Source organism: Schistocerca piceifrons, chromosome 8 (genome assembly GCF_021461385.2).
Source record: "Schistocerca piceifrons isolate TAMUIC-IGC-003096 chromosome 8, iqSchPice1.1, whole genome shotgun sequence".
In the NCBI taxonomy this organism is placed as follows: domain Eukaryota; kingdom Metazoa; phylum Arthropoda; class Insecta; order Orthoptera; family Acrididae; genus Schistocerca; species Schistocerca piceifrons.
This window is the reverse complement of record NC_060145.1, coordinates 483,652,317-483,670,009: the sequence shown is the minus strand read 5'-3', so window position 1 is coordinate 483,670,009 and position 17,693 is coordinate 483,652,317. Positions and strand designations below refer to the sequence as shown.

Genomic DNA, 17,693 nt, shown 5'->3' with positions numbered 1-17,693 from the left:
CACCTGCGTTGCCCTTCTTTCCATATGTTCAGTTTCATCAGTTAGCTATGGGGCACCACACTAAAGAAATATTCTAAGACTGAACGTACAAGTGGTTTTTAGCAATCTAATTTGTGTACTGATTGCATTTTATTAGTAGTTTGTTAATGAATTGAAGTCTGCCAGTTGTTTTACCTGTGACTGAGACGATGCGATAATTTCATTTCATATCCCTTCAAGTGGTTACAGTAATATATTTGTATGAGTTGGTTGATACTGTTTGTGACTCACCGTTATTGTAGTCATAAACTACTATATTTTTGCACTCTGTGAAGCGCACAATTTTCATTTCTTAATATTTACAGCTGAGGCAATTCTGACCCTACGACTTATCTTATCTTAGAGAATAGATTAAGGAAAAGCAAGTCTACATTTCTAGCATTTGTAGACTTAGAGAAAGCTTTCGACAATGTTGATTGGAATACTCTCTCTCATATTCTAAAGGTGGTAGGGGTAAAATACAGGGAGTGAAAGGCTATTTACAATTTGTACAGAAACCAGATGGCAGTTATGAGTCGAGGGGGCAAGAAAGGGAAGCAGTGGTCCCGAAGGGAGTGAGACAGGGTTGTAGCCTATCCCCGATGTTATTCAATCTGTATATTGAGCAAGCAGTAAAGGAAACAAAAGAAAAATTCGGAGAAGGAATTAAAATCCATGAAGAAATATAAACATTCAGGTTCGCCGATGACATTGTAATTCTGTCAGAGACAGCAAAGGACCTGGAAGAGCAGTTGAACAGAATGGACAGTGTATTGAAAGGAGGATATAAGATGAACATCAACAAAAGCAAAATGAGGATAATGGAATGTAGTCTAATTAAATCGGGTGATGCTGCAGGAATTAGGAAGTGAGACGCTTAAAGTAGTAAATGAGTTTTGCTATTTGGAGAGCAAAATAAATGATGCTGGTCGAAATAGAGAGGATATAAAATGTAGACTGGCAATGGCAAGGAAAGCGTTTCTGAAGAAGAGAAATTTGCTAACATCGAGTATAGATTTAAGTGTCAGGAAGTCATTTCTGAAAGTATTTGTATGGAGTGTAGCCATGTATGGACATGAAAGTTGGACGATAAATAGTTTAGACAAGAAGAGAATAGAAGCTTTTGAAATGTGGTGCTACAGAAGAGTGCTGAAGATTAGATGGGTAGATCACATAACTAATGAGGAGGTATTGAACAGAATTGGGGAGAAGAGAAATTTGTGGCACAACTTGACTAGAAGAAGGGACCGGTTGGTAGGACATGTTCTGAGGCATCAAGGGATCACAAATTTAGTATTGGAGGTCAGTGTGGAGGGTAAAAATCATAGAGGGAGACCAAGAGATGAATACACTGAGCAGATTCAGAAGGATGTAGGCTGCAGTAGATACTGGAAGATGAAGAAGCTTGCACAGGATAGAGTAGCATGGAGAGCTGCATCACACCAGTCCCAGGACTCAAGACCACAACAATAATATTTAAAGCAAGGTCAGAGTCTTTGTGCACCTTTGACATCTTATCAAGATTGAACTGAGTGTTTCAACAGCTTTTGTCACACAACTTTTCATTATCAGTAACTGCATCATATGTAGAAATTCTGATATTGCCTGCTAGGCCCTGAATGTACAACATGAACAGTACGGGTCCCAACATACTTCCCTGGGGCATTCCTGCAGTTACTTCTTCTACATCTATCCACAACTCCCCATCCAAGATGACATATTCTACTCTTTCTATCGAAAAATATTCAGTTTAGCCACGAATCTCATTTAATAACACACACGATCATACATTCGTTATCGAGCATTCATATGGTACTGAGTCCAGTACGTTTTGGAACTCCAGGAATACATCAACCTGATGGTGCAATTCATGGCTTTCACAGAGAAGTGTGAGTTGGGATTTTTGTATGATCAATGTTTTCAGAATCCTTGACATTTGGCAAGGTCCTCATTATATGTGCTAAATCTGGCTGGGCCATCACAAATTAGAGTTTGTATTAGGGAAGGTGGGACAGTGGTTATAGCATCTGCGTAGTGAGCAGGAGAGACAGATTTGAATCATGGTCTTTGTATATATTTTGATTCATTGCTTCAGCCTATTCTCACTTTCCGCCAACACTGCAAAGGTTTCTGGTCTCAAGAGATTTCTAATTTCTGGTGTAATTAGATGATATGTCATATTTATGCTACAGCTTAAAACTCGACATGCTAATCAATTGTTATCTGGTATTATATTCACAGTAATTCATACCATAGATACTGGTCACATTGGGCAAGTGTACTTCATGTTTTTAAATACAAGTGTGTCTACATGAATACCACTATGGCAGGTGTTGCTACTTACCACTAGCATGGCAAGTGTACGGTAGGAATCGAACTGTCACGCAATAGAACAGTATGCACTCATAGAGCTGAGAAATGCTGGTGGTGAGAGGGCTTAAATTGTGAAGGAATTGGCCATGTACTTGACCGACAGGTTGCAGAATATCGGGTGCATCATAATACTATATTTTACTGATGTAGATAATTTCCTTGTACTCATTTGCCAATAGGGAAATCTTTGTATATTTGTGCTCCCCTGAAAAATAAATAAGAAAGAACTGCCCAATGAAGACGAAAGATATAGTTTAGGATCATACAGTTTTGTTTTTAGCTGTATGGTGACAGTTATTTGCAAAGAAATGAGTAATGGCTTGTGGATACAGTCTGTAAGATGCTTTTCAAGCCTTGGAAAAGAAAAAAAACTTTGCAAACTGTATTCGCGTCCTCCCCTGCCACACAAACAGATGTAACAATTATTCATTATCAGTCTGAAGGGAGCCAGATCATATTGACTGCTACCGACTCTGCCCAGAGCTGTATCTCATGAAATATCATAACTTTTTATCGATTATTCACCATGTAATTGGAAGTGTGTGATGGCTATAGATTCTAATTCTTCTACTTAATGATGTTACTATGCAGTGTCAAAATATACTAAAATGTGTACATAGAAAGGACTTGCAAGTATCTGAACATTACTTGCCTAACAGCAAAAAACTATGTACAAACCTCATACAAACTGCACAAAATACTCATTTTATAGTGGTAGCATTGGTATGTTTTTTATTGAAAAATACAGTAGGTCAATAATTTTTAATTTTATTTTGTAAGAAACTGTACTTTGTTTCCTCCACCGCATGAGATGTAACAGTTGCCCCTCCCTGGCGTCTAGCACTTCTTTCCAAGAGTTACCTCGTACCGCCATAATCAATTCAGTTCATCCATATGTTTAACTTGCTGATGTATGATGGTACTCGTTTTCTGTAGTTCAGTCGTTTGGGGCATAATATTTCTAGCTTTTGAAGGTGACAGTTGAATTACACAGTAATTGTAACAGTAATGCTGTTGCAGGCAGTACTCTGTTCCCTGGGTGGTATTTTATTACTCGAACTGTGCTCTAACTAACTGAAAAGTAAATCTGGCATCCCCTTCTTTTATGGCCAGTCGTAACGTGCAATGTGTAGGCAACTGCCGGCAACAATTGCTGTCTTTTACAATAAGCTGCCGTCTGGCGTACATTATTCATATGTTTTTCAGAAATTTCCGACAGAATTTGTTGTTAAGTTGCGCATAAGCGAAACCGACTCTCGTAACCTGTGTCAAGCGAATGTAAAAGTATATTTGCGTTTGTTATAAGCAAAAAAAAAAAAAAAAAACCAGCAATCTTTCATTTTTTATGCATTTGTGGGAAGCTTATGCGTTTAAGATTGTCCTTGCATTACAAGACTTCTTGCACAAACGTAATTACTTGCAGAACATTATTATATGCTTTCTGCTGACGAATGTTCTGCATTGCACGACCGTGAACTCACGAGGAGCAATAATTTCCAGCTTTGTGTGCGAATGCTTTACAGATGCCAGTGCCTTTACGCGCATCAACCAGGGAAAGAATCTCCTGTAGATCTAATGCCGTAACCTGCCAGCGTCTCGCTGGTACCACTTCGTTGACTGGCCAGTTTCCGCGTGTAGGCAACAGATGGCAGTGTACATTGTCAGTAAGGATCTACAATCAGCTGATTTTTTTGCTAGTTCGCCAGTCGGCCGTTAGGTGGCACCGTTGCGCTCACTGGTCGGTCTCCAGTCAGCTGGCGGCGGTATACAAAAACACGAGCCGAAGACAGCGCGAGTTCAGTTCACGTTTCGCCATTGCGGAGGCTCGACTGTGTTGCGGCGCGTTGCGAATTTCACGTTATGGCGCTGTCGCGTGCTCTTTGAGGAGAACGTCTCGTTACTTTTATGTGTATTTTGCGTTTACTGTAATGGGAAGTGCTTCGGTTTAATACTGTCTGTGCGTAAAACAAGAGGAGCGGACGTCGTAGCACCTTTTTGGAAATAAAATTGTCAACAAAATTTGGTAAGTACAAGTACGTTGTAATTTTTACGCTGTATTTTTAAAGGTTCTTTTCGCATGTAGAAGAGGGATGCCATACCGCTCATGTGAGATCAGAGTTGTAAGCAGAAGCGCGTCTGATCTGCTGTGTGAGAGACATCTAGCTGAAAAATGTCACTGATTCTCCTTGTAAATGCCGATAAAGTGTAGCTTTTTTTTTCTAAAAATACACCATTTTGCGTGAAAAATGATTGGTCTTTGTCCGAGGGGATTACCGAGTCTGCGAGTTCGAGATGTAGATTGTAGGCAACAAACGGCAACAACGTAGGTTCAGAAACACGCAGTACGCCAATATAAAGATACAGAATATTTGGTGGCTTCAAAATTATCGGAATAAAACTGATGTGACGATCATTGTTGTCCCAGTACATACGAGTGTTTCGAGGACAGCCAATCTTGTGACGATGCCGGGACTGGGCGTAACTTGCAAAAACTAGTCATTGTTGGGAGGCCGCGGCACGACTGCAGACGTAAACACTGCCTTTGTTTTCGAATCATTTCAATGGCGAAGATAATCATTCATATGTGAAGAAACACGGATGATTGTTATACGGTTGAATGTTGTTTTTTTTTCGGCAGTGTTCTATAGTCGACTATTGTTAACTCGAGCACTGGGGAACTGCGTTCAACGTTCGTAAAACAAGTTCCCGGTGAAACTGGTGGTGAAATTCGTAAATTACAGTCATAATTTATGCGCCGTGCTTTTAACGCTAAAGAGCGAGCCGGAAGAGCAGAGTTCGACGCAACTACAATCTGTTGTTCGCAGTGATAGCAGTACTAGGTGCTACGCCGTACCGCAATAATTGCGTTCATAAACATCTTCACAGTGCAGACTAAGGACATAGCCAAAGAGGGAAGGGGGGGATCTGGGCCCCCCATCACCTAAGTTGAATTACACACGTCCTAGTTCCGTATAGACAAATTAAAAGATATTTTAATTTTCAGCCAGATGATGAGAAAGGGTTACGCACTATCGATAGTCTACAATGCCATCGATAGATTGAAACTAGCAACACAAATTATAGTAATTAATTCTTGGCCTTACTTGTGCTTAGTTGCAGTTTTGTTAATTAGTTCTCTTCTTACTTGCAGTTGAATTTAATGAAAGTGCTGCCTTTTATAGCTTTTGTTCTGTGAGCTGTTGTGATAAGTGTCTAATTATGGATAAGTTTGTAACAAGAAAGAAGCTGAAAACCGCTTGATTCCTCCACTAGCGTTATGGTAAGCTAAAAATATGCATACACTATTATAATAGCCTGATTACCTATCTATAGCAGTTTAATGTTAGCACTGGAGTCGTTATTTAGAGGCTGGTAGAACTTCGGAGGTAGCAATATTTCAGTATTGCACAAGGCAGCGGAGTCCGTAAACGTCACTATAAATAACATTAAACTAAAATCAGTGTCGTGAAATACGCTAGGGTTTACAAGTGTCGCCCCAAAATAGCGTCTATCAACAAAAGTATCGCCCGGTCGGCGATGCTTGCATTTCTTTAAAATAATTAGACAAAATTCTATCATTTGTAGGCCGAAATGGCAAAATATCGCGCAATCTGCACATCCGGGCAGTACTCAGCTATGAAAACTTACTCTGATACGGAATGGTGGGATGGGCTTCATGGAGAGCGTTGGGAGTATGTGATGACAGCACGTTCTCGTTTATAAGAGTGTTTTTTTAGCGGATTGCTTGAAATCATCGTAGCCGTCTGCGCCCTGCATCCCCGTCCAACACCCCCTCGCTCGCCACCTACCTCCCCTCCTCCCCCCCCCCCCCCGCCATTGGTCGATAATCTATTTACGCTCTTGTAACACTATAATAACTGAAGCTTTTTCGGATGATCTCTGATTATCTTCAAAATTTATTTTTTTAAGTTGTAGATATCGTGATATGAATAATAATTTTTTCGCTTCTTTTGTGATCGTACTTCTCTCGGTTTCAGGAGTAGTTATTTATTTCTCGGGCAAACAGGACTTAAGATTAACGTTGGTGCGTATGGTTTAGGCAGTATGCGTAGTCCAGCGATATTTACATTTGAAGGCAGTTAGCGGTCGTTATTTTGTACGATGTAACTGTGCATAAAAATGGTTCACTTCTGGAACTGCGATATATGTCTGTTCCGCTGTAAAATGTCTTACTCGTAATATCCTAGGAACATTGAAGCCAATTGTCGCAACTCTAACGTATTTGTAAATAAACAACAACGTCTGTTGTACATCGTAGAGGAGCTTATTAGCTCCAAAGACTGTATTACTCATATTATTATGGATAAACACAAACTCTTTTACGGCGTCGCGTTAGATAAAAGTCTAATTGAACACAATACGTGAGTCAATGTTAAGATCCCAAAACTATGGCTCTTGGTATTCTTGTATTCAATTTTGTTTTATAAATAAAATTGCTTACTATAGTTTCAAGTTGACCGTTGAAATAATAATTTAAAAAGAAGTCCTTTATTACTCAAGAAAATTGAAGAATTTCAATTTAAAGTTTGAGACTGAACTGAAAAGCTTGGGATGCTTTGATGTAGTTTCAGATAAGCCATAAATTTAAGTACAAGGATGTAATAGGAGAAAGATAGCTACTGTCAAAAGAGGTACGAAGCCTTTTAATTTTGGAAGTTCCAGCGTTAAGATTCTTGTTCATTGGGGTAGTGGACGTTATGGTAGAAGACTGAGCTGTGCTTTGTTTGCAAAGAGGGAATGCGTGATACTAGAATTTTAATTCGCTTGGCGACGAAATGTACTGTAGTAATCGCATTCTACTTTTTTGTTATGTACACGGAATAAATAAATAAAATATTATCAGAATAAATTAAAAATATGAGCCTCCTTAAGGTCATCCTTAACAAATCGAATCCTCCCTTTGACAAAAAGTACCGGCTACACCTTTTTAAGAACGGACTGGCGCGCTGGGATTACACGAGCCAAAGAGCCTGGCTTCTCCGTCCGCTAAAGACGCGGTTCACCGCATTTGCGTGTATTACATTTCTCGCGCCTGCCGCCGACAGGTGGAACGTCTCCAAAGAGAGAAATGGAACAGAGCGCCGCAGATGGTGAGAACGATATTTATTCGTCAATTTGTGTTCCTGCGCGAACTGGGTCCCTCTGTATTTTCTTAAGTATCGCGTAAACTCTGTTACCGTCGCCCGCTAAAACAGTCCGGTGTCGCTTGTCCCAAGTGCGGGGAGCCATAAATTGTGCCTAATGCTTTCCCCTGCTATACAATTCGTATTCTAAGCGAAGTAATACGCCCCAAGTGCAAGTTTTTTTTCGCTTCTTTTAATTTGGAGAGTAAATACCGTATGTTGCTTGAAGTGACTCTCTTTCTGAACCGAACCATCTTCGAAGCTCACTCATTCCTGTCCCCGCATCGTTATTTAACTTACTATGGGATGAATAATCAATCATGTACATCAATGATCGCGAACCGTAAAAACTTGGCCCTGTGCGTTTTGTTTTAATTGTTCATACGTTGAAAACTCGCTTGGCATTATGTGGTTGTCACCATCATAGTCTTCTTATGTGATTTGTTTTCTTCCCTCTCTTCGCAGCAATTGTACGTGTACACAGTCGGGCACATTTCGGCAAGAGAAATTTTGTTAAGAATGATTCGAGGGAACATACTATCAGGCATTACAGTTGTCTAAGACGAGCGCAAAAGTTTCTTCTTGTGTAACATTTGTACTCCACAAGTCCCCATACGGTATGTTCCGGAGGATACTTTTGAGTTTTCCTGCGTTTCCCATCATCTTACGTGCTTGGTTCGCGGATGGCGCGTGCGAAGAAAGATTTGCGGGCAAAGCTCTTTATGAACTGGAATCTCACTGGTTTTTCCGTTAAGTCACTTCTCGAGATGTACGAGGAGAGGAGCAGTACGTTGCTTCACTCTTCTTGGAAGATATGCCCTCGGAATTTTAGCAGCGGGCTACGCCCGTCTTGCAGTGTATCGGGGGAGCCGTATGACAACCTCCGCGAGGCTCACGTGCTTACCAAAAAGAATCTGCGACGAAATGCAATACTCTTCTTTGGATCTTCTGTACTGACTCTACCGGATACGGATACCAAAGTGCCGAGGAGTGCTCAACAAGTCTCACTTATTACCCGCACTTCAGTTTAGATTTCTCGTCGTGCATGCTTCTAGGTATTGTATGGTTGTTGTTATTGCCAGCGACTCATTTTCAAACGTTCAACCGAACAGTAGTGGCTCATTCCGCATATTTAGTCATAATACCTTACGTTTTGTCCGGGGTCAGCGGCCAGTTTCTGCACCAGGCCTCGAGTGCTCTGGAGGTTTATCTGCGTGTTGCTACGATATTCTAGCGTATTCCGCACCTCGTGGTGTAGCGGTTGGCATCGTTACCTCTTGACGGCAGGGTCTTGGGTTCGATTCGTGGAAGATTTTCTTCGCTTGGGGAATGGGCTTATATGTCTTGCCCTAATCATTTCATCTCATTCCATCGATAAAATTTAGATGTTTAGATGTTTCGGTGATATTTTCTAAGTGTTTTACTATAAGGAACCCGTAGTCTCTGGTAGCACGTTTCACAGTGATGATGAAATTATAATTTATCTGTTTTGTAAGCCCAGTTGTTTCTGTGGAAATACACTAAAGCGCCAAAGAAACTGGTGTAGACATGCGCAAGCAAATAGGGAGATATTTAAACAGGCAGAATACGGCGCTGCAGTCGGCAACGCCTGTATAACACAAGTGTCTGGCGCAGTTGTTAGATAGGTTACAGCTGCTACAATGGCAGGTTATAAAGATTTAAGTGAGTTTGAACGTGCAGTTATAGTCGGCGCACGAGCGATGGGACACAGCATTTCTCAAGTTTACCGTGAATATCAGGAATCCGGTGAAACATCAGATCTCCGACATCACTACGGCCGGAGAAAGATCCTGCAAAGAACGGGACCAGCGACGACTGAAGAGACTCCTTAAACGTGACATAAGTCGAACGCTTCCGCAAATTGCTGCAGATTTCAATGCTGGGCCATTAACAAGTGTCAGCGAGCGAAACATTGAACGAAACATCATCGATATGGGATGTCGGAGCCGAAAACGCACTCGTGTACCCTTGATGACTGCACGACACAAAGCTTTAAGCCTCGCCTGGGTTCGTCAACACCGACATTGGACTGTTAATGACTGGAAACATGATGCGGATGGACATCTGCGAGTGTGGAGACATCCTCATGAATCCATGGACCCTGCATTTGAGCTGGGGACTGTTCAAGCTGGTGGAGGCTCTGTAATGGGGTGGGCCGTGTGCAGTTGGAGTGATATGGGACCCCTGATACGTCTAGATACAACTCTGAGAGGTGACACGTACGTAAGCATCCTGTCTGATCACCTGCATCCACTCATATCATTGTGCGTTCCGATGTACTTGGGCAATCCTAGCAAGACAACGGACACCCCACACGTCCAGAATTGCTACAGAATGGCTCCAGGAAGACTCTTCTGAGTTTAAACACTTCCCCTGGCCATCAAACTCCCCAGACGTTAACGTTATAGAGCATATCTTGGATGCCTTGCAAGGTGCTCTTCAGAAGAGATCTCCAACCCCTCGTACTCCTACGGATTCATAGGCAGCCCTGTAGGATTCATGGTGTCAGTTCTCTCCAGCACTACTTCAGACATTAGTCGTGTCCATGCCACGTCGTGTTGCGGCGCTTCTGCGTGCTCACGGGGGCCCTATAGGAAATAAGGCAGGTGTACCAGTTTCTTTGGCTCTTCGACGTACCTTCTCAACGGTGAAAAGGCCTGTAATGTGCGGTTACCGAAACGTACAACACTAAATACAGACTAAGGCAACAACACTGACAGGTGCGAATGCGCTGTGGTGTGGAGGCTGCAGCTATGGGAACAGTTCGTATTGTGTGGAACAGCACACGAGGCGCGTATCGGACAGCTCTTCATCAGTAGAAGCGCCTATAGTACTGCTGTGTGTCACTGTCAACGTACAACTAATACGGCTGGAAACAAAATAAACCCGAGACAGAACAGAGCAGTACTGAATGCAAGCTTGAAACGGAAGAAGTTACCAACAGAAGATTGCCGTGACGAAATTTTGGCAGTGGAATTCCGGTCCACCTTTTATAACAGAATCATTCGCAAGAAGCCACACTGACGTTCCCAACGCTATCTCCAGCACATCGTTTGTATATAGTGAACAGTAGTGACCCTGACACACACTCGAAGATGCTTTTGCATATTATTATGACGCACCGTCTGAATTTTGGGGAAAGAAGTCGTGGAATGATCGTGGCCGAAGAGATTTTCAAAATGTGATAGTTTTGCCACTCGCAGTGAGCATAGCGACTTGAAATTGACGTCTAGTCACCGCGGCCAGATACCTTCTACGATGTGGAAGGTTGTGTTCTGAAGAATGGTTTCAGTTCTCGTACAACGGTACCACGACTTATGTTTTCCATGCCTCGTTTAAATCGTTTCCAGTGGTTGGCGGGATGGACCCTCCAACAAGACTTCCACTCACTGCCGACTTGTGTATAAGAAAGGGTGCCTGTAGTCCAGAGTAGAGGGTAACCCAGAACTTATCACCATGTGCGAAAAATGCTATGTAAACAAAGCAGATGATCAGGGACACCACTCCAAAAAAGTGAAGAATCGTGTAAGGCGTGCAAGTAGGCGACACATCAGCGTAGCTGCGAAACATACGAGTATATGCCGCAGGTAAACGAATTCCACCTCATTAATTTGAAAACAAAACTTTTTTTTTTTCAAATTCCTCACAGATAACGAAATTTGACAACAATTTTACGCAACGGAGGTGGCTGCACATATATTCTGTAATTAAGTTAACGCACGGTTACTGGATTTCAGCCAGTAAAAATATTTAAAATTTCAAGATAACAAAGTAGAAAAAATACCTGTAACTTTCGTATCGTTGACCGTGTTTTGCCTCAATAAAAAGAAACGCGTATAGTGAAAGAAAATTCCTTATTAGACTGGGACCGATGACCGTCGCAGTCTGGTCCCTTTAATCCCACGAACCAACCAACCTTATTAGACTAGTTGCACAATTAAAAACATTGTACCCCCACAGTTTGTATGCTTCAAAGGTCTCGCCAAAGGCGGGGGATGGGAGATGATCTCTTTATTAAGTGATTAAATTAATACTTTAAATTAAGAGTTTGTCGATTTCCTTGTCTCACCTCGGGCCGAACTACCTCAGTCGGCAGTCGTAGCTATAGTTTGGACGTGAAAGTGATTTCTTCTCTGTCGCCGTTGCTCTTGACGTATGTGATGTGCCTTGGCCTCCTTGACAGCATGTTTCTAGTACGTCTCTGTTTTCTGCTTTTCCGTTTTCTCCTCCAGCTCTGTAAGGTCAGCCAACGCTTAGTCCATCGGCTCTTCCTTTTATGCACTGTCCTGACACCTGCCATCCTCGTCATGTGTCCTAACCAGCGTATCCCCATACATATAGATATAAGAATATCTTTCCTCTGTATAGGCTACTGTAATTCATACTTGTATCTTCCACACTCACAAGCCCATAGACTATCCGCAGAGTTTTTCGCCCATATCCTCTCTTGTTGTATCTGCTTCAGTTATTATGTACACTTCTACCCATATCTAGCAACTGGTCATGTGAGGAAATAGTGTACTTCTGAGGCTGTTGTTTTTGTAACTAGAGAATTCATAACAACCTGCAGCCGCGCGGGATTAGTGGAGTGGTCTCAGGCGCTGCAGTCATGGACTGTGCGGCTCGGCCCGGCGGAGGTTCGAGTCCTCCGTCGGGCATGGGTGTGTGTGTTTGTCCTTAGGATAATTTAGGTTAAGTAGTGTGTAAGCGTAGGGACTGATCATCTTAGCAGTCAAGTTCCATAAGATTTCACACACATTTGAACAACCTGCAAGAGTGCAAAATAGCCTCAATTTTCTGATTGTATTGTTTCTGTAATACATTGTCCCATGTTATTCCGACTAGTTCACTAAACATATGAGTAACTGAAACAGATGGTACCTTAAATGCTTGTTAGTCCTTCAAGTCTCCTCCTATAATAACGTGGCATCCTTAGTGTGGTCTACGAGTCTCGTTTCAAATCGTTTCGAGCGGATGGACGTCTACGGGTCTGGAGACAACCTCATCAATCCACGGACGTAGCATGTCAGCAGGGTACTGTTCAAGCTAGTGGAAGCTCTGTACTGGTGTGGGGCGTGCGCAGTTGGAGTGATATAAGACCCCTGATACGACTCTGAGAAGTCCATAGTGCCTTCCGATGGACCTGGGCAATTCCAGCAGGACAATGCGACACCCTATACGTCCAGAATTTCTAGTGGCTCCAGGAACACTATTCTGAGTTTAAACGCTTCCGCTGGCCACCAAACGCCCCAGACATGAACATTATTGAGCATATCTGGGATGGCTTGCAACGTGTTGTTCAAAAGAGATCTCCACCCCCTCGTACTCTCACGTAGTTATGAATAGCCCTGCAGGCTTCATGGTGTCAGTTCCCTCCAGCACTACTGCAGACATCAATGGAGTCCATGCCACGTCGTATTTCGGCGCTTCTGTGTGCTCGCGGGGGCCCTGTACGATATTAGGCAGTTTCTTTGGCTCTTCAGTGTAGTTTAAAGATTTTTATTTACGAGTGTTAAAAACTCTCGCTACATTTGCTAGCCGATAAGCATATGCACCTGTTTGTCGTCATTATTGGGCCTCTGCTCCCTACTTACACGAAAACGACTGGAGTTTGTTTGCATCAGCACTGAGGCAACGGCGCGGCGGTTCGGAGGGGCAGCGACCGCTCTTGCTGAGCGGGCAGCGTACAGGGGGAGCGTCGTGGGACCGGCCGTAGTGTGATGGTTGCGGAGGGGGTCGGTGGCGTCGCCCCGCGCCACGGCTCGGCGGCAGAAGCGGCCGGACCGCCGCCCCCGCCCCCGCCGGCCAGCTGGCTGGCTCGTAACGAAAGCGAGAGTCGCCCGGCCAGCTGGCGGACACTCCGGTCCGGTCGTTCGGCGGCCGGCCGGCTCCGCAGCGGGGGTGTGGCGCCCGCATCCCGACAAGCGCGCGTCACGCGGTTCCTCACCCTAGTTTGTTGTCAGTCGTTAGATCACAATATGAGGTATCAAAACTGAATTTATGACACGGTTGAGGATTGCTTGGACGGTGACTCATCGCCAGAAGTACAGTGGAAACTGGCTTAACGAGCACCTCCCATAACGCGCAATTCACATAAATTGTGACGACAGTTTAGTGTGATGTCACCAGCCGCTCACGCGCGGCGGAGGGTACGTTCAACAATATGAACACACCTTTCGCTGTCGGCAGTGGCGTACGAGCAATGCCTTTAGTACATACTGCAAGTCTGGGTTCAGTGCTCTTTCTGCTATCATTTTAGTGCAGCCTATGGTCACACATTTTTCTAAAATTGTGTTGACACAGTATTTTCTAATAACTTTCGTAGAAATATCCCGGAAGAAAAAATCGCAATAAGAGGATCGTAAAAGAGAAAAAAAACTTAGAAATGAAACGTAAAATCAATTAAAAAGGCGAACGTGGTGTGAGCGTTGCTGATTTAGCACGCACATACAATCGGCCTACATCAACTATTTACACTACCCTCGGGAATAAGGACAAGTTCAAGAAGATACGTTTTTCAAAGGGAATGACAAAACTATCTAAACAACGGTTTCGTTTTCTGGATGATGTCGAATTGTTGTCCTTTATACGGATAAATGAAAAGCAGTTGTAAGGCGATGCTACTAACGACAATATCATTTGAGGGAAGGCGAGAATGATTTTCGCCGACCTTGTTAAGAAGGCGCCAGGATCAACAGCGGCCGAAGAAGTGTTTAAAGGAAGCTGTGGGTGGTTCGAGAAGTTTAAGAACAGAACCGGCATCCACAGCGTTGTGAGGCATGGCGAAACAGAGAGCTCCAGCACAAAGGCAGCAGAGAACTTCATCAGCGTCTTCAACATGGTAGCCGGCCGGTGTGGCGGAGCAGTCCTAGCGCTTCAGTGCGGAACCGCACGACCGCTACGGCCGCAGGTTCGAATCCTGCCTCCAGCATGGATGTGTGTGATGTCCTTAGGTTAGTTAGGTTAAGCTCTAGTGGACTGATGACCTCAGTCCCATAGCGCTCAGAGCCGTTTGAACCTTTTTTTTTTAATATGCTCGTAGTTTCTGAGGACTATTTTCCACAACTGGTTTTTAATTGCGACAAGACGGGTCTAGTTTGGAAACCTTCGTAATAGCAGAGGAGAATGTATTGCCTAGTCACAAGGCAATAAAAGACCGTCTCACACAGCTATTCTGTGCCAACGCAAGCGGCAATTTGAAAATCAAACTGCTGCTTGTTTACCATACAGAAACGATCCGTCAAGAAGTGTAAAGTCCAGAAGAACAGTTTAAATGTGATGTGCAGGTCCAGCAACAAGGCTTAGGTGACACGCGATATCTTTTGTAATTGTATCAATGAAGTGTTTGGTTCTTTGGTGAAAAATTATTTGCTTGAGATGAATTTGCCACACCATGCCTTGCTTGTTATGGACAACGCTCCTGTCCATACTACAGGCCTACAAGACTACATCCTTGAAGAATTTCAATTCATCAAGATCCAACTTCTGCCTCCCAACACCACTCCGTTACTCCAGCCTATGGACCGGGACATTATTTCTAACTGTAATTAGCTCTACACTGAAGCACTCTTCGAGCATTGCTTCGAGTTGACTGAAGCTACCAATATCACTGTCAGAGAGTTTTGGAAGTATCACTTCAATATCGTTGCCTGCATCAAGATGATCGAAAAGACGTGGGAAGGGGTTACCAAGAGAACTCCCACTTCTGCTGGGAAGAAGTTTTGGCCGGAGTCCGTTGTCGAATATGACTCTGAGGTATTTGAGTCAATACCTGTTCAGACTGTAGTGAACGAGATCGTGTCTTTGGACAAGAGCATGGAACAAAATGTGGGTAACAATGATATCGATGAACTTGTGGAAGATCACAGCCAAGAAATGTCCACCGAAGAGCTTATGGAGTTGCAGTGTGTTTCGCAGCAGGAAGTTGTGGAGAGTAGTTCTTCAGAGGAGGAGGTGGAGGCAGTAACAACAAAGCAGCAATCTTCTGGCGCAACAAGAGAAATGCTGAAAGCGTGGGAATAGGTTGCATCGTACATTGAAAACTATCACCCCAATAAAGCAGTGGCTACGCGAGCTACAAATTTATTTCACGATATTAGTATGTTGCGTTTTCGCCAGGTCTCGAAGCGTCAGCAGAAACAAATGTCTATATATAGCTTCCTAGTAAAAATGAATTAGTTATGTATCGTGATTAATAAAGTACGTAATACTGGATGTAAATTTTCTTTGAATAAATGGCACGAATAAGATAAAACTTTTAGTACTTTTTCTGCATAGAAAGCATTATCGTATTTTACATCAATTTATATGGGATAAATTGTTTCGCTTAACGAGTGTTTCGCACTACGAGTAAGATTCTGGAACGAATTATACTCGCTACGCGAATTTCCACTGTACTAACTTGAGGTAGAGTGTTAGGACCAGTGATGTGCATTTTGCATATCAGTCCCTGGCAGATAATGCTAATAGCGAGCTCAGACTCCTCGCAGATGATGTAGTTGTCTGTAATTAAGTTCTTTGGGAAAGGCCACACAAATATTCATTCACGTCTTGGTAACATTTCAAAGAGCTGCAAAGATTGACAACTTGCTTTAAGTTAACGTCCTCATCATCGGTTTTCCGTTGTTCATTTGTGTCCGTCCATATCTGATTCTTCTCTCAGCAGTACATCCCAGTTGAGTCCCTTTGTTTGTATGTCCTCCTTCACTAGGTTCGGCCACCATCTTCCTTCGTCTTCCTATCGGTCTTCTGCCAGCCACATTTAAGTGTATGCTATGCTTCACTCGTCCATTCGTTTGACGTCGCCAGATCATCTCAAACGGTCTCTTTCAAGTATGTGTACACTCCAGCTTCTTCCCCAATTTTTTCATTTCTTATACTATCCGTTCTAGTTTTCTGGAACCATAGTTCGAAAGAACTTTATTTCTACGGCTTGCAGTTTGTTGTCGAGGTGTTTGATTGTTGTGGAGGTTTTTACGCCCTATATTGTTATCGAGAGAGTGTTTTGGCTTTAAGGGGTCTTAATCGTTGTAGAGTAGATTCCGAACTTGATAGTAGAAGTGAGTTCGGTTTTTAGTTCGGTATTGATTTCATGCTCCGTTTTGTTATGGCTTGAAATGATGCACTCAACGATATTTGTACTGGTCTGCTATCTCCAGCAGCATTTTTTTCCAGTTTTTATTTTGCCTTTCTTGTTCTGCCCGTTGACATCGCAAACCGTTTCTGAATTACTTACTGCTAATCCGTGTACTTTTGGATGGTCATTCCAGGTGCTCAGCCAATCTTCGCCATCTTTTTCCGTATACTCCAAATTACTGCATCATCTGTGAATGGAAGTGGGTCGATTTCCTTATTGCCGTTCCGCTTTATTCCTTTTGTAATTTCATTCATGGTAGTGATGAAAAGTAATGGGGATACGCCATGCCTTGTTGAACTGCGTTAGTTGTTTGGGACCGTTCAGACCTACCATTAAATGTACAGAAATGTGTAATTACGAACTACACAAAAGAAAAATCGTAGTATCCAATGGCTGCAGTATCAACGCTTCACAATTAGAATCACCCAACTCCGGAAGATGGTTTGGACAAAAATTTATAGAGGTATCCAATGGAACGATCAGATATCCGTAGTCGTAGGTAAGTTGAGTCTCAGAAATCGGTTCATTGGCAGGATACTCGGGAAATGCACACAGTCCACGGAGACTGCTTACAATATACAGAGAGGAGACAAAAGTCGTGGGATGCCCCCTAATATTGTTTCGGACCTCCTTTTGCCCTAGTAGTACAGGAAGTCGACATGGAATGGACACAGGAAGTCGTTGCAAGTCCCTTGCAGAAATGTTGAGCCATTCTGCCTCTACAACCGTCTATAATTGCGAAGGTGTTGCCGGTACAGGATATTGTGCTCGAACTGGCCTCTCGATTCTGTCTAATAAACAATGGGCGGGATTCATGTCAGGTGATTGGGGTGGCCAGATCATTCGCTCGAATTGACCAGAATGTTTCTCACTCCAACCGCGAACAATTGTGGCCTGGTGACATGGTGCATTGTCATCCATAAAAATTCCATTGTTATTGTTTGGGAACACGACGTCAATGACTGGCTGCAAATGTTCTCCAAGTAGTCCAACATAACTAG

The 17,693-nt window shown here is 43.1% G+C and overlaps 1 protein-coding gene across 1 annotated transcript in view; it reads left to right on the top strand.

Moving 5' to 3' along the window:
• Positions 1-4,219: 4,219 nt before the first annotated feature.
• Positions 4,220-17,693, top strand: part of LOC124712476 (GAS2-like protein pickled eggs) — an 817,295-nt gene continuing 803,821 nt past the window's right edge. The window contains exon 1 of the mRNA XM_047242771.1: positions 4,220-4,414. The gene's annotated coding sequence lies outside the window, so the exon portion shown is untranslated. The remainder of the gene's footprint in view (positions 4,415-17,693) is intronic.